We start from the raw sequence: 25,459 nt of genomic DNA, 5'->3' as shown, positions 1-25,459 counted from the left end.
AGTTTTTATTGGTTAGTAAGGTGAGCGAGTGTAGATGGATGCTTGGGTCATGCTCTTCTCCATACCATGTGCCTATAATGTATCCTGCAACTTCCAAAAAAATCCCAGGTTTCTTTTTAAAAGAAGCAATAATGAAACATGAAATTGTTTTGAGAGTTTGCATTTACTTAGGGAAGTCTATGGGCAATCTTCTCCAAGTTATTGAAGTTCATCTAGAGATCATAATGGTGTGACGGTTGGCTTCAAGATATGTTTTAGTAAGTCATTTGATGGAAGTTATATCACTAAACACTGATTATAACTGATGACATCAATAAGCACCATTTATAAGGATATCATTTACAGGGTATTCATGGCTCTTGTGTATTATACACAGGTATAAATATATGTATATACTCACTGCACAACACAATCTGCCTGTGGGTCTGTCACCCAATCTACAGAGGTAATTTTGCAGATAACCCATATCTTGGGCTGACTTCTGTATCATACATATTTGAGTATTCTGGTCAAAAAAAAAATCTCAGCATACGGGAATTGAGACACCAAATATAAATAAGCGTTTGATGTCAAGCTGTAGAAGCTACATAGTAATAAACCATGAACACACAGAATAACTAGACATGAATGAAATATGTACTGAAAGAAGCCCTGGGGCACTCATCCATAAATAATCACTCAGAATAAGTTGAACATGAAGTTATTTATTGGAAAATTGTAAAAGGACAGAAAATAAACAACCAAGAGACAAAAGCATAATAGGAAAAATGATTCCTAATAAATTGTTGGATTAAGTGATATCCTTATATTGTTATTATGCCCATACAGTACCAGAAGCTGCTAGATCTTCCAGTAATGGCATCACCTCACAATGATGGGCAGATATCTATCAGGCAGGTCTGAAAACCCTATTGGGCGAGGACCACACCAGTGCGTTGACATGGTCTCATCCCTAGGGGCCAGCAGAGGCCTCAAGAGTTATTTTACCACTTTGAAGAAAGATCTCAGTCTCACAGCATTTAAGCCTTTGATATAAAGTCTTGGAGTTCTAATTTATTTACTAGAGAAAGAAGCAGATACCAGATGCAGGTAAGCTAAAGGCCACATAGGAGACATTAGAAAAAGCTAACATTCAAAAGGGAACCACATAGGCAGGCAGAAGAGTCCACTTGGCTTTTCTGTTTGCCATGGAAAGAAGGTTCCTTACTGTAGGCTGCAAGCAAAGCATTGGACTATGGCTGGACCATAGGTTATGGCTTCCAATAAACACCAAATATACTTCCTTTACATTCTGCACAGGCTTTTGAACTTTGAAATACTGTATACCTGTATATCTGTAAATGTTAAAGCAAATTCTTTCCATATCAGAAAATTCTATTTAGTTGTGTTGTTTTAATGGCAAGTAATTCCAAAGCGGACATTTATCCCACCTGATACCATACAGACTAGCAGTTCTGGAACACTATTTATGCGCAATTCATGAGTTCATCTTCTATTCTAATTTACTTACCAGCTTTATTCCAAGCTCACAAATTTTCTGCCAAGACAAAGCAGAGTCAGACTTCTTATCCGGGCACCCGGCCAATGAAAATGTCAGAGGTTATTTATCAAAGGCCGAGATACATCAAACACAGTCAGGGCCGAACACAAAAAAATGTCTTCTAAAGAGTGGCATAGGGCTAGGATTAACTCAGTTTAAAACCTTACAGTTATATTATTTGCACACAGTTTAGAAGCTCCTTAGGTTAAGGTAAAGGTCCCCATACACAGGGAGATTCTGGCTACCGATTTTGGTCCCGATTCGGCAGCTAATCGGCCCATGTATGGGGACTACCGACGGGACTGCCCGACCGATATCTGAGCTGAAATCAGGCAGGTTTAAAAATCTAGTCGGATCGGGGACCACATTGGCTCGTTGAAGCGGTCCCCAAACCGACTTTGCCTATACCTGTGCCACACCTCTCACAACTCATGCCCATTCCCACACCTTGTGTCTCAACCCTTTCTCCTTGTAGATTGTAAGCTCTTTTGGGCAGGGCTCTCTTCACCTCTTGTATTGGTTATTGATTGCTTTATATGTTACTCTGTATGTCCAATGTATGTAACCCACTTATTGTACAGCACTGCGGAATATGTTGGCGCTTTATAAATAAATGTTAATAATAATAATAATACCTGTCATTATAATTCGATCGATTGACCCCAGCCTGGATTCTCCCGATATCGCCCACCCATAGGTGGGGATATCGGGAGAAGATCCGCTCGCTTAGCGACATCACCAAGCGAGCGGATCTTAAGGTGTATGGGGACCTTTAAACTCAATCAATTTCTCTGTTATTATTTAACTAATGGGGGGGCAATGGTAAGCGGTGCTATAAGGGGGTGACTGAGGGAACACAGACTACAAGATTACCCTAGGTAGGAGTCTAGCTGTATGTTGTTGCATTGAGAGTTTCAGCCATCGAAGATGCTTCCAGCATATCTGCCTTGCTTGCCCATAACCTACAAGTATGACCGTTGCAGGGTTGGGGTAACTTTCTGAGTGTTTAACTCAGCTAAGCATCAAAAATGATGTCTTATAGATACCAAATCTCTGTACGATCCAGTACCATTTAGGGAATATTGTTGCTCAGTCTTGGTTTCTGGTGGATCCCACCATGTCTTGGCTGCTAACAGAAATTTCATGGATCACTATTTCTCTAGATTCAAGTATGAAGGCACTGATCTGAGTCTACATTCGCAGGCCTGTTGAAGAATAGATCTTATGTGCGGTTAACATTACAAGGCATAACAAATTGGAACATACATCCCAGGTCCCTGCACAGTGCTCCATCTTTCTTTAATCACTTGCAGTTGTGTTTCCTTTCTGGAAGCTGGTTGTATTTTTATTGATTTCACAGCCAGTGTGTAGTAAGAAATGAATGTTACATATAGTAATAACATTCCAGGCTGGTCCCATTGTGAATTTCCTCTAGTTGTGGGTTTTTTTTTTATCTTGGGTACTTTAGAAATAAAGCATTACCATGTAATAGTATCTCTGCAATGTGGAAGAGAATGAAGACCAGAATCTGGCTAGATGGAAATATGAGTGCATTGTAATACATTAATTATATATCTGGTGGGGACCTACATCTTCCCCCTCCATTGAATAATGGCAGCCTATTGACTGTGACAGGAAGCTGAATCACCTGAACATAACCCCCTCCCAAAAAAAAACAGCCATGCCAAGCAGTGTTTGCTTTGGTTGGAATCAATACAAGACCTCAGACTTGAAAGGCAGCTTTAATATTGTCTGCGCCTCCAAGGATAGGATAAAAATTAAGAATAAAAACCTAGTTTGGTGCTTTAGGATATCTGTATCTGGGGCAAGAAGATACTTTGTATAAAAAACACATTTAACTGTAATCTTAAAAAGAAATGGTAGGATAAATGGTGTAAAAAACGAAGTTATGTTAAAGCAAGTACAGTCAATCCGTGGAGCGCTACCTGCATGCAATGTATTTGTAGAATAGTAGTGATATTATAAGAAAAACTAGGCTTATATGCTGCTGAATGTTGAAGGATGCTGGGAGTTTTCTGGTAGAAACTTTAGTACATTCTGTACCAACAACTGATCTGCAACACAAGGTATCAATTCATTGGAATAAGACTCTGATGGGATGTTTTTTTCTGCCTTTCCCTGATGTGTCTATCAAATCCCAGCAGCCTTTTAGGCTAGCCAGGTTGGGCCACTTACACAGCCAACTCCTCCCTATTTAAACTCTTCTATTCTCTCATGTCTGAGTCAAAGCATTAAAGGAGAAGGAAAGGCTAATAAAGAGTTAATCTCAAGCTGCAGGCATACCTTCAGTTGTCTCAATAGTGCCCTTAAGTCTCCCCATATTTCACCTGTTCAGATGATCAGAAGCCAGACAGGAAGAAAAAACGCTGTGCTGTGTAAAGAAAGTTCCCATAATGCCTCGCTCCTGCACCAAGACCGGAGTACATGCTCAGTGTTTAAGACTATGAGGAAGCTTCCTGCTGATTGGCTCAGATCCACATTCCAGAGGGGGGGCAGGAGAGGGGAGAGAGGTGAGAGCTGCGTGTCTCTGGCACAGGAAAACAAAGAGACAAGAAATCCTGTTTCTTTTGACAGAGAAGTCAGTGCAGTGTTTCTGTGAGTGCTTATGGCTGTATTTACATAGACCTTTCTGCTAAAGCTTACTTAGTTTTTACCTTTCCTTCTCCTTTAAGGCTAAGTCCTTAGCTCTTACCATTAACTTTGTAGCCCTGTGGTCCCCAACCAGTGGTTTGGATATAACATGTTGCTCACCAACCCCTTGGATGTTGCTTCCAGTGGCCTCAAAGTAGATGCTTATTTTTGAATGACTGGTAAGGAGGCAAGTTTTGGTTGCATGTAAAGCCAAACAGAGCCTTCTGTAGGCTGCCAGTCCACACAGGGGCTACCACATAACCAAACATTGCTTTTATTTGGAAAAAAGAAAGAAAAAGGAAACACCACAACGGGTGGTTCCAATCAAGACTTCAAATGAATGCACCATTAGCCCAATTGTTGTCAGCATTAATTTGAAGTCTTGATTGGAACCACCCGTTGTGGTGTTTCCTTTTTCTTTCTTTTTTACTATATATCTATACTTCATTTGCACATTACCCCGCTGTCCTCATTTTAACCATCCCAATATCCACAATAATTTGTGTGGACGGTGCAAGCTTTTTTCTTTCGTCCTACTTTGCTTAGCTTTTCTTTGGAACCCTTGGACTTGTTTCCATGCATGTTACTCCCCAACACTTTTTCAATTTGAATGTTGCTGACATGTATAAAAGGTTGGGGACCCTTCGTGTAGCCTTATTATAGTACTTGTTACTTGCTTCGCCATAGTATTTATTATTATTAACATTTATTTATAAAGCGCCAACATATTCCGCAGCGCTGTACAAGTATCCTAGTTCCCTGTATTCAGCCTGTCCTGTTCCATGCCCATCCTGCACTAGTCTGCCCCATTCTACTGCGCCATTTTGCACCAATCTGTCCCCTTTGAGCCCAAACCTATCACTTGCCTGAAAGACTCACCACCTTAATCCCAGGGATTCCCTTCCCAGTTCCCTCGCATTTGCTTTCCAGCTTCTCACAAAATGTTCCACATAATATAGTTAATAGGGTCTCTGCTAGACTTTAATGAATGGAGATATCTAGAAATGTGCAGAAAACATTTGATTAAAATAAAATCTGAACTGACCCTTTTGAATTGTCAGCAAGGAATACAAACAACGTGATTAAAAAGAAAAACAACCCTTAGAGGAAGAAATGTTTTGCCAGCTCTTTCAGGCTTTTAATGAAAATTAATATCATACCTTATTAGTGCGGAATGCCCAAAGCTGCAGATGTAAGAGAATATATTTAGCCAATTAGCTAAGTCAAATAAGACTGTCTAATCTTAATCTTGGCATTCTCTGGCCACATTACCTGGCGTTGCTAATACTATTATGCTTTTGACAAGTGGGAAATGTTAAGTGCACAAATCAATACTGCATTTTGCTAAGTTATGACTAAAGGCGGAGAAAAAAAAATAGCCTTAAATTATACGGCGGCATTTTCTTACCAAAGCTCTAGGTTGTTATTGATCAGTGAACGGTGCAGCAGCTCATTTATAAGTGATATGCCAGTGACACATCTGAAAGATCACAGGCCTCATTTAGTAACTGTGGTGGAAGGGGGCACAAATGGGAGCAATTTGCTTGTGTAGAAATGACATGTAGAGAGTATTTGCACCATGTGTAATGGTCCCTATAATTTCTTGCAGGCTTTGTGGGGGGGGGGTCCAAACTAACAATTGATAAAGTGTGGCCATATATAAGTCACTGCACACTCCAGAATGTATATGTGTGTTGGATATACAATGTGGCCCATCAACTGTTTGCATTATCCAGTGCCGTTTAAGGGGCGGTGCACCTTCAAGTTCAGTTTTAATATGTTATAGCTGGGATCCACAAACTTTTTTCCCATGAACCACATTCAAATATAAAAAAAAGTCTGAGAGCAACACAGGCATGAAAAAAATTCCTGGTGGTTCTAAACTTGGGCTGTGATTGGCTATTGGTAGGCCCTATGTGGTCTGACAGCCTACAGGAGGCTCTGTTTGGCGCTACTCATGGTTTGTATGCAACCAAAATTCAAATGGGGGTCACTGACCCCAGCAGCCAATAAACTATAGTTCTGTAATACTACCATTTTCTTTTCTTTTTTTTTTCAACTTATTTTTCTATTCAGGCCCTTTCATATTCTTATTCCAGTCTCTTTTTCAAACCACTCTCAGGTTGCTAAGATAATTTTGACCCTAGCAACCAGATAGCTGCTGAAATTCCAAACTGGCAAGCTGCTGAAGAAAAAGTGAAATAATTAAAAAACCACAAATGATAAAAATGAAGACCACTGCAAATTTTTCAGAAAAGCACTCTCGACATCATACTTAAAGGTGTACAATCCCTTTACTGTAAGCCTTAGCTTAGCTGTAGGTACTGTATTGTGAATGAAACCCAACAAACTATAATAGTGACAAGGAGCCTTGTAATTAACAGCGGCCTTTTTACCACTTAGCCCTTCCTTAGTGCTATGAGCACTCATGCAAATTATTTTCTGCTGACTCACTAGTGAGTAAATGGAAGGTACCAATACAGACAGTTATGCACCCAAGTCCAGGGCTAAATGCTTTTAGGATAAAAAATTAAGGCCCCCCCCATTTCATTCCCCATGTGGTCTTTCAACATTTGTCCAGGTACATTCCTTAAAGGAGAAGGAACGTCTTTTGGCATTTCACTCACCACATTAGTGCCACCTAGAACACTATATTTATCTTGCAGAAACCTTTACCATACCTGACTAAAGAGCCCTAGAAGCTCCCTCCATTTGTTTAAGATAGCAGCTGCCATTTTAGCTTGGTCTTTGTAGCTTCCTGCTGCAGCTCTAGCCGTTGGTAGCTCAGATTACACATTTCTTAGGGAGAGGGGAGTGAGTTCTTATGAATTCATATGGGTGGGGGGGAGCAGAAGAAGGGAGAGAGGACAGAACTGAGCAGACTCATGTCCCAAACCTGAAGGAGCCCTAAAGGAGAGGAAGTCAGTTACCAAAGTACATGTATACATAAAAGAAGACAAGAAATCCAGTGTTTCTTTTTATAGAAGACTCAGCAGCATTTCTGTGAGTGCTTATGGCTGTATTTACATAGACCTTTCTGATAGAGCTTACTTAGTTTTTACCTTTTCTTCTTCTTTAACTTAGGTACCTTGGTGGTTCAGTGCCCCAGATATGAGCTACATTGATGAATTGTTCTGCGAATTGTGTCATGGCAGTGAAGCTAAGATAGAAGTCTGAGTAAAGCCAGGGAGTAGCTTAGGGGTTTAAGCACAAAGTTATAGTCCTGCAATGCAGTTTGTGTTTAGGTGACCATATGCAGAGAAGCCCCTACTTGCACACAAATGCACACAGCACTGTCTTCTACATTGGGATTGTGCACCATACTGGAGGAAACCAATGCACTGACCCTATGGCTGCTCAACTGGTGAATACAATGAAAACAAATGTTGGCCAACATCAAAAAACCTCAACCCTTTGTACAGACATTGGTGGTTATTTTGGTGCTGAACCCATTTGTGATTGTTTACAGGCTGACAACAGAGGCAGCTACAGGTACAATAACATAAGATCAGTGCATAATATAAGTGTTATTAAATAGTTTCTTAATAGAAACAGATGTCAGGGGTCCATAAATGCCTAGGTTGAGGTCTAGCCAAGGGACCTTCATTTGAGGCTTAAAGCCCAGGGAAAATATCTTTAATCCCGCTGCCATAAAACTTTGATCATCAGTGTTCTATACAAAATATTAGACATTTCTAATTTTGTAGGGGATTATTGACCAAGCCTTAGACTGGAATGCACTCATTTCTATCTTTACTGGATAAACAGGACATCCACTGGGTGCATAAATGGCTGTAATTAGCTCCAATTTCCTTCTCATTTCTAATATAACGTCTCCTGCAGATTTCAAACCCTATATTTCATGATAGCAATATCACACTCAAGAAAATGAAATGCAGCACTCACAGAGCTCAGCGGGTCCCTGTTTGTCCTGGAACATTGCAGGACCAGAGAGAAAATTAGAATTAAAAAATCATTTAGTAATTCTAGCCAGGAGTATCTGTCTATGCGCTCCCTGCTGAGATGCCAGCAGAGCCCCATCAAATGCCAAGAGTTGTAAAATAAAATTCTTCAGCCTTGGAAGAATAGCGCTCTAAAAGGCAAGGTGTTTAATCCGTCGCTTTGTATTTCCTAATTTATGGGCTCATTTCCTTTCTCAAACACTCACTGTCTGAATATGGCAAAAATCTGTACAGAATGAATAGCAGTTTATCAATAGCCGGCGAAAGAAGGAACTGGAACATAAACTCAATAATGTACTATTTCACCAAGCGTAGACTATAATTCTGATATTAATAATGGAATAGTTGGAGAGAAGGTATCTAGTAAATCAGTGTATGGAGAGGCTACTGAAACGAGTGAAATGCACAGTAAGTTTAGCAAATCCTTCCTGGACACTGGTTCAAGGGTTCACCATTAAATCAATTCTTAATATGTTTTCAATTGGCCTATTTTTAGTCACTGATCTTTCTATTTGGTATGGCTTTTGAATTATCTGCCTCTATTTGCCCCTTACCAGCTTGCAATTTCAAATGCTATTTAGTGGTAGGGGTCAATCAACCCAGCAGGCAAAAAATAAATCATTCTCTGCTACATTTTGTTTTGTCAAGATCCCATTATTGCTTGTTATTCTGCAGAGACCCTCTCCTATCCACCTTCCTTTTCTGAATTCCAGATTTCTGCCTGGTTTCTAGGGTAAATGATGCTATAGAACTTAACAGCTACTAGCACAGGTCCAACTAAAAGGGTGAAATTTGGGTTAAATATGTATTTTCTGTCCTAATTATTATTTAGGATAAGGCTGAATGCATGATACACCAATATTTTTCCTGTATTTAACTCCATGAGCCAATGGGGAAGGGTCATAATGGAAGGTTAGACCTCCAAGTAGGGCACTGGCCAAAGCTTGGACCTTCAAATGGGACCCTGGCCAAAGGTTGGACCTTCGTGCCTTCATGGGGGGCTGGCAAAAGGTTGAAGCTTCAAGGGGTTCATGAAGTTAAAACTTTAGACAACCACATGTCTACATCATTTAAGGGTATGCATCTCTACCATTTAAGGTTATGAATCTCCACAGTAGAAATTCACCAGTGTTGGGGCAAGGGGAAATATGACAGCTGAATTAAGTTCCATTGCACTGGGTATTCTGTATTGCAATTGTATGCAATTATCAGGTCGGTCCCTTTTATTTTATTGGCTATTGGTATTTTAATTAGGAAACCTCACTTATCTTTATACTTGAGGCAGCATGTTGGGGCACTGGCGAGCACTCTGCTGCCTTGTGGCACTGGGGTCCTGAATTTACTTCTACTTAGTAAACTATCTGCATGGAGTTTGTATGTTCTTCCATTTCTGCATGGGGTTCCTCTGGCTACTCAGGCTTCCTCACACTCAGGCAGCTTAATTGGCTCCTGATAAAATTGACCATAGTGCCTGTGAATCTGATAGGAACCTTATACTGTAAGCTTCACTGCGGCAGGGACTGGTGTATAATTTCGGTAAAATGCTGACGTGAAAAATATTTTGGTGCTGCATAAATAAGGAATAATAAATACAGTATGTATGCTTATTCAGGAAGAGAAGAAACCATAGTTGCTCTGAAACCATCTAAAATAAACAAAAGGCCGTGGTATCTCCCTTGTTGCAGGCAACGAATCTCCCCGATATCGCCAGTGGGATGGCATATGCGGCATTGTGATTTCCCGAAATCACGGAAGTTGCCTTGAGAGGACACTGCCGCGATTTTTGGGAAATCGCGTCGCCACATATGCCATCCCACCGGCGATTTACATTCAAGTCGGTGGGATGGCATATCGGGGAGATTAGTCGCCCGTAACAAGGGAGATTTGTCGCGGGTGACTAATCTCTCCGTCTACCACGGCCCTTAGTAGCTAAATTTTTGTTTTCAGAATCCAAAGTTGGTCATTATAATGTCCCTCCTTTTATATGCATTTGCATTTAGTGCCCCAGGCCAAAAGGGGAGAGACCATCTTTTGTAGCAGCCAACCAGATGTTTCTCTGGGGATTAAATCAAAAAGTGTGATCAAATCAAAGTCTGTTCTACCTGTATACTTGCTACTTTGTGTTAATTTATTGACATTTTCAGTTTATCTAGATTTGTTCCTGCATTGGTTTCCATACCATCAATATACATCATTATTGCCTCTCTCATTTATAAATAACAGTGAGAGTGAAGATGGAGGTAACCCTGCTCCTTCCTGGGAGCAATTAGAGTTCTATAAGATAATGATGTTATTGCAGCAAAATGCTCTGTCTAGAATACCATGGAACAAAGGCGTAACTGCCAAGAAGGAGTGGGAAAAAAATTGAAATATGTTATTTACTGCTCAAAAAAAATGACATTGAGGGTGCTCTTTAAGGTCCATTGCGTTATTAACTTTCTACTGGTTGACATGCTGACATGCTGTGACATATCTACGCTCTGGCAAAGCCTTAAACATTAATTGGGAAGTAAGATATGTGAAACCTCTCTAATGAGGTATTCTCTTGTAAGTTCTAACGCAACACATTATTTACAATGATTCCTCTAACGGTTTCATCCATCAGACAGGCAAGAGAGGGAAAAAAATTCTTGAAAATTTAAGCAGCTGTGAAGATCCACCTTGGAAAGGGATTTTTTAATGAATTTGTAGAATCATTTTTTCCCCTTTCGATATCGATAATGTAAGTGTGACGTGGGGACCTCTTTGGGAAAGCGAAAGTGGGTACACGCAAAAAGCTTTGGATGAACAGCATCAACTGTGGTCATGCCCATTCCCACACCTTGTGTCCAACTCCTTGTAGATTGTAAGCTCTTTTGGGCAGGGCTCTCTTCACCTCTTGTATCAGTTATTGATTGCTTTATATGTTACTCTGTATGTCCAATGTATGTAACCCCCTTATTGTACAGCGCTGCGGAATATGTTGGTGCTTTATAAATACATGTTAATAATAATATTATTATTATTATTATTATTAATAACTGACAGTCAGAGGTGGTTAAACACAAAAGAGTGTTTTTTTCTGAAGTGAGAGTATCGGGTCCATATCAGTTCACTTATAGTATCGAGTCCATATCAGTTCACTTACAGTATCGGGTCCATATCAGTTTACTTACAGTATCGGGTCCATATCAGTTCACTTACAGGACTCAACAAATTCCAATGGGGGGCATAAAAATATGTACTGGGCTGGAGGGAAGCAATACTCTTTGGCTGGCAGTGCAACTCTAAAATTTCCAGGAAGACAATAGTACCAATTTATTACCCCAACCAAAGCTGAGGTTACATAAAATAGAGGGCATTGTTGAGCCAATTGACTCCATAAAGGTACAGGTATGGGATCCCTTATCCGGAGACCCATTATCCATAAAGCTCCGAATTACGGAAAGCCTGTCTCCCATAGACTCCATTTTAATCAAATAATTCAGAATTTTAAAACTGATTTCCTTTTTCTCTGTAATAATAAAACAGTACTTTGTAATTGATCCCCACTAAGATATATATAATCCTTATTGGATGCAAAACAATCCTATTGGGTTTATTTAATGTTAAATTGATTTTTTAGTAGACTTAAGGTATGAAGATCCAAATAACAGAAAGACCCCTTATCCGGAATACCCTTGGTCCTGAGCATTCTGGATAACGGGTCCTATACCTGTACTAGCATCCAAAGCAGGTTTCTTGCATCCAGTTGGAAGTGCACATATTGCCTAAAGCTACTGCCATCACCAAGCTGGTGGTGGCTTCATGGTTTCCATAATGGTCAGCATCAATATTGGCAGCGGGATTGCCTCTAAAGAATAAGGCACAGGCATCATTTCGACACCAAGCACTGGAAATGAGGGCCTCAGATGTGCAATTGCATTCACATTTGGACACTGCACTTTAGAAAATGAACCCTAATGCAGAATGTGCAAGTGGTGTTGCATTGGAGAGTTGCCTCCATATGCAGGAATACCAAAAAGTATGGCAAACAGTGATGAACAAATTTTTTCGGCAGGCATAGATTCACAGCGAATTTCCACATTTCGCCATTGGAGAACTGTTTTGCTAAACTTCCGTGAAAATTCGCGCAGAAAAAATCGTTGCACATCAAAAATAGCCGTAGTCAAAATCCCGCAAAAAAAGACGTGGGTGACAAAAAAAGACGCAGGCAACAAATGCATTTCGCGAATCTTTCGTAGTTTCACGAATTTTCTTGTTGTTTCACAAATTTTATGGCAAAGCGAAACGGGACAGATTCGCTCATCACTAATGGCAAGGTCCTGTAAGGTCCTGTAAGGTTCGAAATTTCCAAACTCTGTCCCACCAAATCCCTGCTGTACCGAAAGCAGTATAAACTATGTAAATAGCAAAAGCACACCTTCTGCAAGTTTTCTTTAATTTTTTCTTTGGGTTAATGTCACCTTTATGTCCCAGCTATAACATCCTTCTTTGTGCTAGGGAAAAATATCCTGCCTATAGAAACAAAGACATCACTTACCGTATATACTCGAGTATAAGCCGACCCGAATATAAGCCGAGGTACCTAATTTTACCTAAGAAAACTGGAAAAACTTATTGACTCGAGTATAAGCCTAGGGTGGGAAATACAGCAGCTACTGCTACGTTTCAATAATCAAATAATTAATAAAGGACACTCAGTGTGACCCCCTGTGAACTCTTCATAAATATACCATGTTGACAGCTGCAGATTAGGGAAAGGTGATTATGGAAAGGTGGATGGAGGACCCCTTGACCCTCCTGCCTTGAAGCTGCCATACTAATTAGCAGACATGCCAGTAAGATCACTACAGAAATAAATGAGCACTTCATTAACCCCTGACACACCAGTAAGATCACTGTAGAAAATGTTTTGAAAGCATTAAAGATTAAGCATTAGACTGAAAGCATTAACTCACCCACATTTGCACAAGCAGAATACCACAAATGTTTTTTTTTCTCTTTTTGTGCTCCTATGTTGCTTGCCTTGCTCTTCCTTTCTCCTACATATTGGAAAACTCCTGTAAAGCAAATTATAGATGGCCCTGCATTCCACAGTGGAATGCACAGCCATCTTTAAATGTTTCTCTCCCTTCTTAAAGGAGATTCAGTCAGTCAGCTAGTCATAATCCTGGGAATGGGAAGCTTGCGCCTGCGCACTAGGGAAGGCGCTAGGTTCAAATTGCTAGCGATGTTAATAGGGAGCCGAACTCTGTGCGCTGGGAATGAGCTTCATGGGGCTGCAAAGCGAACGGTGCGTGGTACGGCTGTGTAAGTATTGGCTTATCCTGTAATTCTCCGTCACGAAGGCAGCTCATTCCCATGACTAGTCTGAAGCAGACACGCCCATTTTCGTTTTTTTTCAGCATTTGCGTCTCCTGTGAATAGCCGCCTGGGGTATCCAGGGAGCGACTTCCTGGCAGTGAGCTAAGGGCAATATAAATGATACAAGGCGCACCGCCTGTTATGTTGCTTGCCATGTTCTTCCTTTCTCCTAAATATCGTCAGTAGGATGGCAGAGGTGTTTAGCGGAGCTCAGCAGGTGCGGTGCCAGTGCTGTTCTGTAGGGCCCAGAAGGAAAGGTAGGGGGCGTTTCAGTGGTGTTCGGCGGGGCCCAGAAGGGAAGGGCGGGGGCATTACCGTGGTGTTTGGTGGGGGCCGTTGCGGTGGTGTTCGGCGGGACCCAGAAGGGGGGTTGTTGCGGGACCCAGTGGTGTTCAGCGGGACCAAGAAGGGGGGCTGTTGAGAGGGGTGTGGAGTTTTGAAGTGCTCAGCAGGAGGTGGCAGTCTGTACGGCTCAAAACAATAGCGAGCAGAAGCACACTAGCGAGCAGTCAGCGGGCCCTGCAGGACTGGGGCCCGACCCTGCATGCACAAACCTACGTACGCACACGAGCACTTGCGGACACAGACAGGCACGGGGGCGAGTGTGCGTGAGGAATGCCAGAGCAGCGTATATCGACTCGAGTATAAGCCGAGGCTGAGTTTTACAGCACATTTTTTGTGCTGAAAAACTCGGCTTATACTCGAGTATATACGGTATATGTTTTGTTCTGCTGTTCAACCAACACAGTTAAAAAGTCATCAGTCATTCTCACTTATATTTATTGCATTTCTTTTTCCCAGCATGCACACCTGTATATTCACACGGGTCCCTTGTGTCATCTCATTAAAAAGACCAAGGACAATCCTTGGTATCTGTATTATAACAAGAAGCTCATTGATCTATCTGAGATTTCTTAATGAACTACATCTCTTGCTATGAGTGTTCTCCTAGGCACCAAGGTGCGCTTACCTTTTATCTGATTTCAGCAAGTCCTAGCTTCCTTGTATCTCTTGAATTCTTTATCTCCCTGGCTCCCACTCTCTACATTTAAATGCAGTCATTGCAGGAAGGGTAAAAGGTATTAGTGGTGGTGAGGACTTATAATGAGAAGCAAAACTCTTTCTGCCCCCTCGGTGTGAGACCCCTAAGAACTGGGATGTTGCAGTAGAACAAACGTATCCTGTCTCTCAATAGTGTTACTTAATCAGATATGAAAATCAAATGCATAAACCTGGAATATTCTTCTTCTTGTATATTTACAGATCAATGTTCCTTATGAAGGTTAGTAAATCTATAGAGGATAGAGATATATAGCAGCTCTTTTTATATACATTACATACTGAATCTAATACATTTTAATGATCACTGGGGGAAAATACACTCAATAGTTTGACATGTGCTATGTCTGAAGTTCAATAACTGAGATCTTAGCTCTGCCTCTTAAACGAGATGTCCGTGTCATGTCATGGTTTAAGGCAAACAACATTTGGCAACACCCTTAGTAATTGGGCTACTGATCCACATGGGATGGAGTCACCGTGGTTAAAGCTACTGGCCACATGGGATGGAGTCGACAAAGATGAAGCAACAGTTCTGCATGGGATGTAGTCCCCATGGTTAAAGATACTAGCCACATGGGATGGAGTCGACAAAGATGAAGCAACAGTTCTGCATGGGATGGAGTCATCTGAGATGAAGATACTGGGCTTCATGGGATGGAGCTACCAGAGACAAAACTACTGATCTGTACAGGATTGAGACACCAGAGACAAAGATACTGATCTGTATAGTATAAAACAGTGGCTCATGAGCCACATGTTGCTCCCCAACCCCTTAGATGTAGCTCTCAGTGGCCTCAAAGTAGGTGCTTATTTTTTAATTCCTGCCTTGGATGTCAAACAGAGCCTTCTGTAGGCTGCCAGTCCACATAGGGGCTATTAAGTAGCCAATTATAGATTTATTGGCACCACCAGGAACCTTTTTCATGCTTGTGTTGCTCCACAACACTTTTTCCATTTAAATGTGGCTCACGGGTATAAAAGCTTGGGGATACCTGGTATAGAGCCACCATGACTAAAGCTACTGCCACACATGGCATGGAGCTACCAGACATGAAGCTACTAATCTGCATGGGAGCCACCATGAAGCTTGTCAATATAGTTTATATATAACAAAGCTATAAGCACTAAATATACTTTTTGTATATTCTGAATTCTAACCAATGAGAAACTATCCCCATTTTTTTTTTTTACCTTTACAGTAGTTTACCCTTGACTGCAATAATTTCCTTATTCAATGGTCTTTGGAATTATTTGGGTCCAGCCCCCCCTTAGCCCATACAAAAGTTGTAAACATTACTGTATCCAGGGTTGGACTGGCCCAGGGGCCCCCCTAACCCCCCACAGGGTCCCCCACCCAACGTCCACCCCTGAGTGCACATAAATTTAACGCAGGGGAGGAACGGTAGGGCAGGGGGAGCGCCGGCAAGGTTTGGGTCTGGGCCACCTGGGCCCACTAGGGCTGGGGCCCACCGGGATTTTTCCCGGTGTCCCGACGGCCCAGTCCGACCCTGACTGTATGAGACATTCAGCCTCAGTCTTAGGTATTTCTAGAACATCAAATAATTGTTCACTGTGTCCTAACTGGCATTAAAAAAACCATTATGTTCATATGTGTTCAGGTTGCACAACCCTAGCCAAGGCTGGCCCTAGCCCCACAGTTTAGCAACCACTGCCCTAATTCTAGCAAGTGACTATGCTAAGGTAAAGGGGTTTCAATGAACCTCACAATCTTGAGAAATTGATTTTTAAGGAACTTTCTGTTCACTATCACTGGTTTCTCAGTATCTTCTGAGAAATATTATTGGCATATTAAATGTTTTTTGTCATTATACAGGAAGCTGGCAAACAACGGGATTTGATGATCTTTCCCATAACTTCTGTAAGATAAGCGTTCCCTATGGTGGCATCCAATAATGTTGGATCTCTGCAGATATCATAATTAATCCATAATTGCTCTGTGCTCCGTCAGCAGATCAGGCTTTTCTGCAGTCGCAACATTCTCAGCAGCCACTTCTCATTCACATCCACCCATATAAATACAAGGCAGAGATTACTTGGGGTCTGAGATTGATAGCAAGTAGTTAAAATGGTTCAATCATTTTTATGTGTGACGGTCAAAGGTCCTTGATTACACAGGCACCCAAGGATTATGTGTGCAGTCTGCAGATCCCTATTGCCTCACAGTCTGGCACTGAGCATTGTACAAGCAGCGCATCACAATATGAGAATATTTCTGCAAGTTGTAGCAAGGTGGCAGGAAAGAGGGGATGCCAAATGGGGTCAAGAAGAGAAATTCCTCATTATGTCTTATACTTCTGTTCTCGTTTTATTCCTTCCCTGGTGGGCTCCCATCTCAAATTAAACTTAAAGTGGCTCTGAGTGCTAAATGGACAACTGCATAATAAATCCAACCTTTGGCACCTTAGTGAATCTAAGAAAGTACAAAACATGTAGGGTCAGAGGGGAAATGAATAGCTCTGCTCCCAATCCCCCTCTAACAAGGAAGATTCATGTCTAAATCACATCATTAACCCTTTATAAACCTTATTTTTTTTTTTTAAATCTGAAGAGTCTTTAGGGAGATCCACAAAAAGAGGTATTGATTGCCCCATACAAAGTGTGCCCCACAAAACAAGAGCATGAAGGTTGCAGAGTGTAGGAAATTTCATTACTACGCTACATTATACCATGTTCATATAAACTAGCAAACTATTGGTCCTTAGGTGCTGTGCCCAATGCTTTGAGTACTAACATTGTTCCAAAAGCATCTGATTTATTGACTCAAAATGGAAGAGTAATGACCCCTGCAAACTCATGGATGAGGCCATCAGTAAACATGCATTAGGATCCCATTAGAAGCAATTTGATTGGCTTCACTCTCTATCTTTGGATCAGTGGAATTTTAGTCATTAGCTTATATGGCCAGAGAGCACAGTATTCAATGGGTCAGTTTGAAAATAATATTAATATACAACATTTAAACAATTCATGTACTTGTCTTTATCAGTGAATAAATGAGGCAGAGACACTTATGTGATTATTACATGGCTTACATTTCATACACAGAGCAAAATGTACCATGTTGGCACATAGAGGACAGCTCACAGCATAAGGGAACTCTGTACTCTGTACACTCTGTATATGTATGGCCCTATTTATCCCACTGTTTAAAAGAAAAACAAAAACTGCGACTAGTGATGAGCGAAATTAGTTGGCAGGTATGAATTTGCGGTGAATTTCGCATTTTGCCATTGGCGGATTGTTTCATGAAACAGGTGCAAAAATTCATCATGGAAAAATTCAGCACAAGCCAATTTTTTTTGGCGTCCACAACAATTTGTTTTTTGCTGAGCAACATTTGCTTTGTTTCGCAAATTTTTTGCCGTTTTGTTCATCACTAACTGAGACCAAAAATGGCCTATTTGGCATTGATTTTTGCTCTAAAACATTCTAGGTATGGGATCTATAATGCTGAATGCTTGAGACCTGGGCTTTGCCAGATTAGAGGTCTCTAACTAGTTGTTCCACCCCTGATCTGCCCCAGTTCCTTCTCCTAGCTCCTTCTCTATGCTCGTCAGCCTATCTGAAACCCTACCTTACTCACCAAATACTTGCCCATTCGCTCCATTTCAATCACAGCTCCCCTCCTTCATGTTGCTCCTCTGCCCCTTTATGGTCCTGCCTTTTATACTACTACCCTCACATATTTTCTGTCCTGCTGGTATCTCTGAGTAGATAAGGTGGCAATACTCGCTCCAAGTAGTAGTACAGTACTTATTCATGAGCAGTGCAATTGTGTTGGGAATGCTGTAGTCCTGTATGGGGGAGTGTGCTGGCTTGGTAGGGCTGTAGGGTCCCCTAAGTACAGGGCCCCCAGGTTTTTTCCCAGTGTCCCAGTCCGGCCCTGTTCATGAGTTCATCAGGAATAATGGGGCCACAGCTGTGGATAGTTTTGTAATCAAATGAAAATCTCTAATTCTATACCTTTACTTTATTAGAGAAAGTTGCTATGTCAGTTGCGATACATTATTGCACAAAAAAAAGCAGATAATTATTAAGAAACAGCAGATAAATATGGCAGAAGAATAGCCTTCAGTACACTATGTCCACTTTTTCTGCCAACAATAGATCCATCAGTTGAGCGCATTCAATACAAAAAGACATAATTCACATTCACAGGCCTGGCACAGAAGATAACATGACCTTGTGTATGCATAGAGCTTGTATTTTAGTTTAACCTTACTTTTAAAGGAAAGATAGAGGTAATTTACTGCATTCATTATTTCCATCATTATTATGTCTTGTTATGTTCATAATCTCTGCTGTCCTTTAAATACTTCTCTGGCCTCATTTCTTTCTTTTTTATATATCTCTGCTTCTACCGTATATTTATCCTTTCCCTGCTTCTTGCCTCATCTCTGCAGGCCTTCAAAGTCTGACCTTGGCACAGTTTCTCCCAGTGTACAGAATATCAGGCATTAAGACTTTTCAATGCCGCGACATGTCAGACGCTTTTAAAGGGCATCAACTTTGTCTTTAACCTTTCCCGGCATTTCTATGCAATAAAGGCAGCGGTTCCAAACATCGCAGTGTCCCCAACCTGCCCTTATCAGCCTGACTTCTTGTCTGCTTTATTTTACTTACTAGAGCCTGAATTAATTCTCTAGAAAGATAAATAAGTTAATGTATTGCAAAACATGTTTATAGAATATCCAAATACTGTTAGGGGACGCCCCAGGTAACCAAAATGACTACAATCGGCTAAATTCAACAATTTGGTTGCGTGAAAATTCTTCCCAAAGAATTGCTATGCTCTGACCAATCAAGGGTTTTATATTGTATACAGGCTTGGGATTTCAGCTTGGATTTAAAGGTTGGTCCCTTTGCAGGGGATGATATTTTCAGCCAAAAAGATCCTTCATGGAAGATGATTTTGACGTTAGGAAAGTCCGTAACAAAAAGGCAGAATATTACAGTAAATAAAGTTTTAAAGGAGAAAGAAAGGTAAAAACTAAGTAAGCTTTATCAGAACGATCTATGTAAATACAGCCACAAGCACTCATAGAAACACTGCACTGACTTCTCTGTCAAAAGATTCTTGTGTCTGTAATTCACGTGCCAGAGACACACAGCTCTCTGCTTTCTCCTCTCTCCTGCTCCCCCCTCCCTCGAGAATGCTAAGAACTCCCCCCCCCTTAGGAATGTGGGTCTGAACCAATCAGCAGGAAGCTGACTCATAGTCTAACTAACTGAGCATGTTCACTTGGTCTGGGTCTCGGTGCAGGAGTAAAGCATTATGGGAACTTTCTTTACACAGCTCAGTGTTTTTTTTTTCCTATGAGGCTTCTGATCATCTGAACAGGTGAAATATGGGGAGACTTAAGGGCACTATTGAGAGAACTGAAGGTATGCCTGCAGCTTGAGATTAACTCTTTATTAGTCTTTCCTTCTCCTTTAAAACAATGGAGGTATAGACAACAGTAATGACAGATATGAAGAAGACATCCCCAAAAGGAAGGGTTGAGATCTTCTCCAAGAGGAGAGAATTACTAGCGGTTTTACAGAAGATAAATATGTTAAGGTGACGTCTGCATATAGGTTATAATTATATAACATCAGATAAACCACTACAGTGTTTCTTCCCAGTAAAGAAGATACTGACTGAAATGGTGAGGACTCAGCAATGATGCTCAAGGTAACAAAAGATAAAAACAATGGAGGGCAAAGCCTAGGTTGCCTATGAATAGTAGAGCAACTGAAGTCTTTGTCATAATCCATGTCTCTGATCTAGATAAATAAATGCCGCTATCAAGAATAATATCAACTCAACATGGAAAAGTGACTGTACTTAAAATAAACTGACCTACTTAGCTCAGTGCTAGGATACATAATGTTGTGCAAAGCTACAAATAAATACATATGTCTATATGATGATGATGATGGCAGGTTTCTTTTTGATTATAAGTCCATTCTAGCTGACTTTTACAATGCAATTTGATTATAAATAGTAAGCAGCTCTTTGGATGAATGTTCCCTTGCTGCTTTGTGAATATACCTTAATGTAGGTTTAGAATAGTGTTCTGTTCAGAGCAGACCGTTCCCTCAATCCATTTGAAAAGCACTATGTTAAATGGTTATTGCTCACTGTGTTTTGCTGAAATGAACTGTTGATGTAGTTGTTTACTTTATGCTATGTGCAGGCCAAACTGTGAGTCCACTTATACCAGGGAATATAGAGATTTGTTGGAGACCAAGCCCTTTGATAAACATGCACGGCAGGTTATACCAGATAAATACCAATTGACTTGCACTCAAAATGTTAAAAGATTTTGTTGCATTAGACAATGCCGCAAATAAGTGTTTGCATTTGTTAATATACAAGCAACAATCATTCTCTATTAAAGAAGAACATCAGTCGTCTAGGGGATATGGAGGTATTTATACTGTGCACTGAATTAATTGTCACTGTATGTGGTGAAGAAGCCCCCAGAAACCCTTTGCTGTGAAGACACCATGGACCCAACCCCTACATTACTTTGTGTGTAACATTAGGCCAGTCTTGCTCACAATGGGTTGTCTTGTGTGTTGAGTTACATAGCTGACATTGTCACACCCTCTGCAACTGACCCTTTAAAAATCAACTTTAAGGTTCTCATTGAAGCCATAACCACCTTGAGAGGGATTAGAATTGTACCCAGTTTGTTCCTTTCTTTACAACCTGAGATGTCACATAGTTGGTAATTTCAAAGAAAGCTATGGATCAAAGTGAGCAAGGGATGGTGGAACTTTGTATTCCTAACTACCACTAAATGCTCTCCCATGCAAATTTTGCACCAATCAGACATCTGTATTCAACGTTGAAACCACATTTAAACAATATCTTACCTAGAACATATTGGTATGTGTTCCCAGCAGACAATTGGGTGCATTCCTTTACTTTATACATATATGGGGGTTTGGGGTGTTGGACAGAAACACCCCCTGTACGCACAGTAACGCACAGTAAAAACATCATGCTACAATATGATTAAATTGGGGATTTCATTCAGCTGAATCTGAGCGTGACTTTTCTGCTTTACTTCAGAGAACACAAGGGAGTGAAGGGTTTTCTCTTGAAGAGCTGAAATATAGACAGTGCCGGATCATTCAAGACAATCTAGGTCACTTTTAATAGGAAAAAACTTTTACATTTACTCTCTAAAATTTACCATTTGGTGCACCTTCAGTAATACATAGGGGTTATGTAATAAAAGGCACTATGTTTGCCCAGGAGCAGTAACCCATAGCAACCAGTAAGAAGAATTTACTGGTCACCTGTTTAAAAGCAAACATTTTATTGGTTGCTATGGGTTACTGCTGCTGGGCAAACTTAGTGCCTTTTATTACATATGGGGAAGATAGTATATATGTATTTAGCCTGAGAAGTTTGTTAGAGGAACTAATTAACAAGCCAGTTAAGCAGGATAATTATACAGCTTTGTACAACTTCTAGTTTATTTTGCACACTATATATTGTTTGTTTTCATTGGAAGATAAACAGTAGAAGTCATTTACTTAGACCCTGGACAAAAAAGCACTAAGGGCAGCAAACCTGCCTTCTGCTCAGGCCCTGGTTGCACTCTGTACTTTGAACTTGCTAAAAAGTCTGGCTGCTGGTGCTCCCTAAATTGCACATTTAAATGACAGCTGAATGCAAACCAAGCTGTATGTATCTGCACTTTGTTCTGCAGCACAGAGAGCAGCGGCTATTCTAGTACAGGTATGGGATCCCTTATCCAGAAACCCGTTAGACAGAAGGTTCCGAATTATGGAAAGGCCATCTCCCATAGACTCCATTATAAGCAAATAATTCTAATTTTTAAAAATGATTTCCTTTTTCTCTCTAATAATTAAACACTACCTTATACTTTATCCCAACTAAGATATAATTACCCCTTATTGGGGGCAGAACAGCCCTATTGGGTTTATTTCATGGTTAAATGATTCCCTTTTCTCTGTAATAATAAAACAGTACCTGTACTTGATCCCAACTAAGATATAATTACCCCTTATTGGGGGCAGAAAAGCCCTATTGGGTTTATTTCATGGTTAAATGATTCCCTTTTCTCTGTAATAATAAAACAGTACCTGTACTTGATCCCAACTAAGATATAATTACCCCTTATTGGGGCAGAACAGCCCTATTGGGTTTATTTAATGGTTAAATGATTCCCTTTTCTCTGTAATAATAAAACAGTACCTGTACTTGATCCCAACTAAGATATAATTACCCCTTATTGGGGCAGAACAGCCCTATTGGGTTTATTTAATGGTTAAATGATTCCCTTTTCTCTGTAATAATAAAACAGTACCTGTACTTGATCCCAACTAAGATATAATTACCCCTTATTGGGGGCAGAACAGCCCTATTGGGTTTATTTCATGGTTAAATGATTCCCTTTTCTCTGTAATAATAAAACAGTACCTGTACAAAACAAGCTTGTTGGGTTTATTCAATATTTAAATGATTTTTAGCAGACTTTATGGAGTTATGGAGATCCAAATTACGGAAAGAACCCTTATCCAGAAAACCCCAGGTCCCGAGCATTCTGGATAACAGGTTCCATACCTTTAGTAGTGGCAGTGATGTGTGGGTCAGAAAAAAGCTGGGCAGCGCCCAGCCCTAACCCACCCTCTCCCAAGCTGAAACCCACCCAACCCTGCATGGCATCATTCCTTATTACTATTACTTCCTTACCTAATCCCATGCCCAGGAGTGATTATATACATAAGCAACAGCTAACAGAAGGAGGATGAATCAGAGTGGGCTGATGTCACAGCCTGTAACCCACTGGGGGTGCCAATCCCCTCTGCATATATATAGTGGGGTTTGGGTGGGCTGGCTTTTTGAGTTGTGCTGAGCAATCTGTATGCAGCTCATCGGACCCATGAGGTTGGCAGAACTTTGGTACCCCTGGAAATCCCGTAGCTCATGCACAAAGGTGCAAGGCAGCTTTGTACTTACTGTCACTATTTCCCAGGGGTCCCTTGTAGTTGTGTGAGCAACTTCTGCCCAAGTGCTCCATGTGTGGCCTCCAACACTTGCACTTGTAGCATTGATATATGACCCATTTTGCACCTGAATTCCTGTGGGGTAGTTATTACTGGTATTGTTTATCATTGCACTCCCTTGTAGGAGTTATTTCCTATCATGTAGCTTTTATTTAGTCAGGTGTATTAAAAGTCCTTAGGAAAGGCAATATAACCCTGTAAATATAATAATCACACAGCCCATTAGCTCTATTTAACATATAGTAATTGTGCCGCTTATACTGTGCCTCATTGCTCTCACAATGAGATTTATTTGATATACCATGGTCTGTTGTTGATTGCCTTCACTGTGCCTCGCTGAGTTTTGGACCTTAAATTTTCTTTATATTTTTAATTATGTGGGGCTCATCTCAAAATCAGTGTGGGGTTTAAAAAAAGATAGTGTTCCACGCTGGGCTTCCTTCTTTTACTTACATTATGATCAGTTTGGAATCGGTTCGGTTACGTGGAAAGTGAATAGAAATGTGTGCTGAGACCTTCCCAACTCCATCAAACAGTATTGTAACATGAGGAGCCAGGATTATCTGTACCACGCACCTCTTCGGGCACCTAGCCATCGCCTGGTAACGTGAACTTGGCACCGATGGTCAGAAGAATGATGCTCCAAACTGCTACATTTTCTAAATTTGAAGATTTCATTCTGAATGTCAGATCAGAACATTTTCTTTAGTAAAGTTAGGTATTGTAAGCTTCTATTAACTGGGAAGAAAACTGTTAGCCCCCTTATAGGAGGTCCATGAAAGTGTTTAAAAGGGCCTGCCTGAAGGTGTAAATCGCTTTAATCAGTTTACGACACAATCTGCAATACCTATGTTCCATATGAGTAAACAGCTACAGTAGGTTCCAGGTTCAATGTTTTGCTGTCCTTGAGATATCAATGGTCTGCTTCTGTATTTAAACTGGGCACAGGTGCTCTGAGTTTCCCATCAGCCCTTCTATATAATCCCCAGCTCAATTCTCATTCTTTGTCTGTTGTAGGTAAAGTATTTTTGAACTTGATTCCTCTGATTCCTATTCCTGTCCTGGTCCTGTCCTTGGTATTGACTTTCCTGCTTTTGCCTGTCAGTGGCAACTATACATACAGCGGACCTCGGCCCTCTCCTACATTTAAAATAGCAGAGTGGTGCAGGGTGGGAGGTGCAGCGTGAGTGGGCCGCCAGGGGGGTCGCGGGAGGAGGGACTGTTCACGCCAGGCCTACTCAAAAGATTTTTTTGCAGGGGGCCCCAGCGTGACCAAGTGATGCCACTGATCTCTGTTACTGTTTACGAGTTTTCGGCACAATTCTATGGTTGTATATCTGGTACTGACCCACCCTGTGCGATTCCTTCTACCTCTGCCTTACTGGCTTCTTTCCCAAAGTCTACATTTGACTTCTTCACTCCAGTAAGTGTCTCTTGATTCTAATGCAGTAAGTCTGGGTGGCTGCTGAGAAGCTGCTGGGCCAGGCCTGTAGGTGGCTGTTATAGGCAGAAGATCATGTCTAGTCCAGAATACAGTTTCTACCCTAGGGTTTGTGATTGCCTTACATGACAAAAGACCAGCTAGGGCAAGATTTGGGGAAAATGCCTATTGGATCTATACACATTTGGTGTATTGGTAATAAGAGATATTGTAGCAGTGCAAAACCTTTTTAAGGCAGTGGTTTCCAGATTCTGTGGTTTAATACCACCCCTCTTCCCAAACATCTAATAACAGCTGTAACAGGCTGTGGTTCTTGAAGTTCCCAAGACTGAAAACAACCAAAATCTCACCATACTTTCTCTTAAGTCATAACTTTAGGGCATGGACCTCATAGCCTTTGGCTTA

Source organism: Xenopus tropicalis, chromosome 4, assembly GCF_000004195.4.
Source record: "Xenopus tropicalis strain Nigerian chromosome 4, UCB_Xtro_10.0, whole genome shotgun sequence".
Taxonomy (NCBI): domain Eukaryota; kingdom Metazoa; phylum Chordata; class Amphibia; order Anura; family Pipidae; genus Xenopus; species Xenopus tropicalis.
This window is presented reverse-complemented; position numbering follows the sequence as displayed.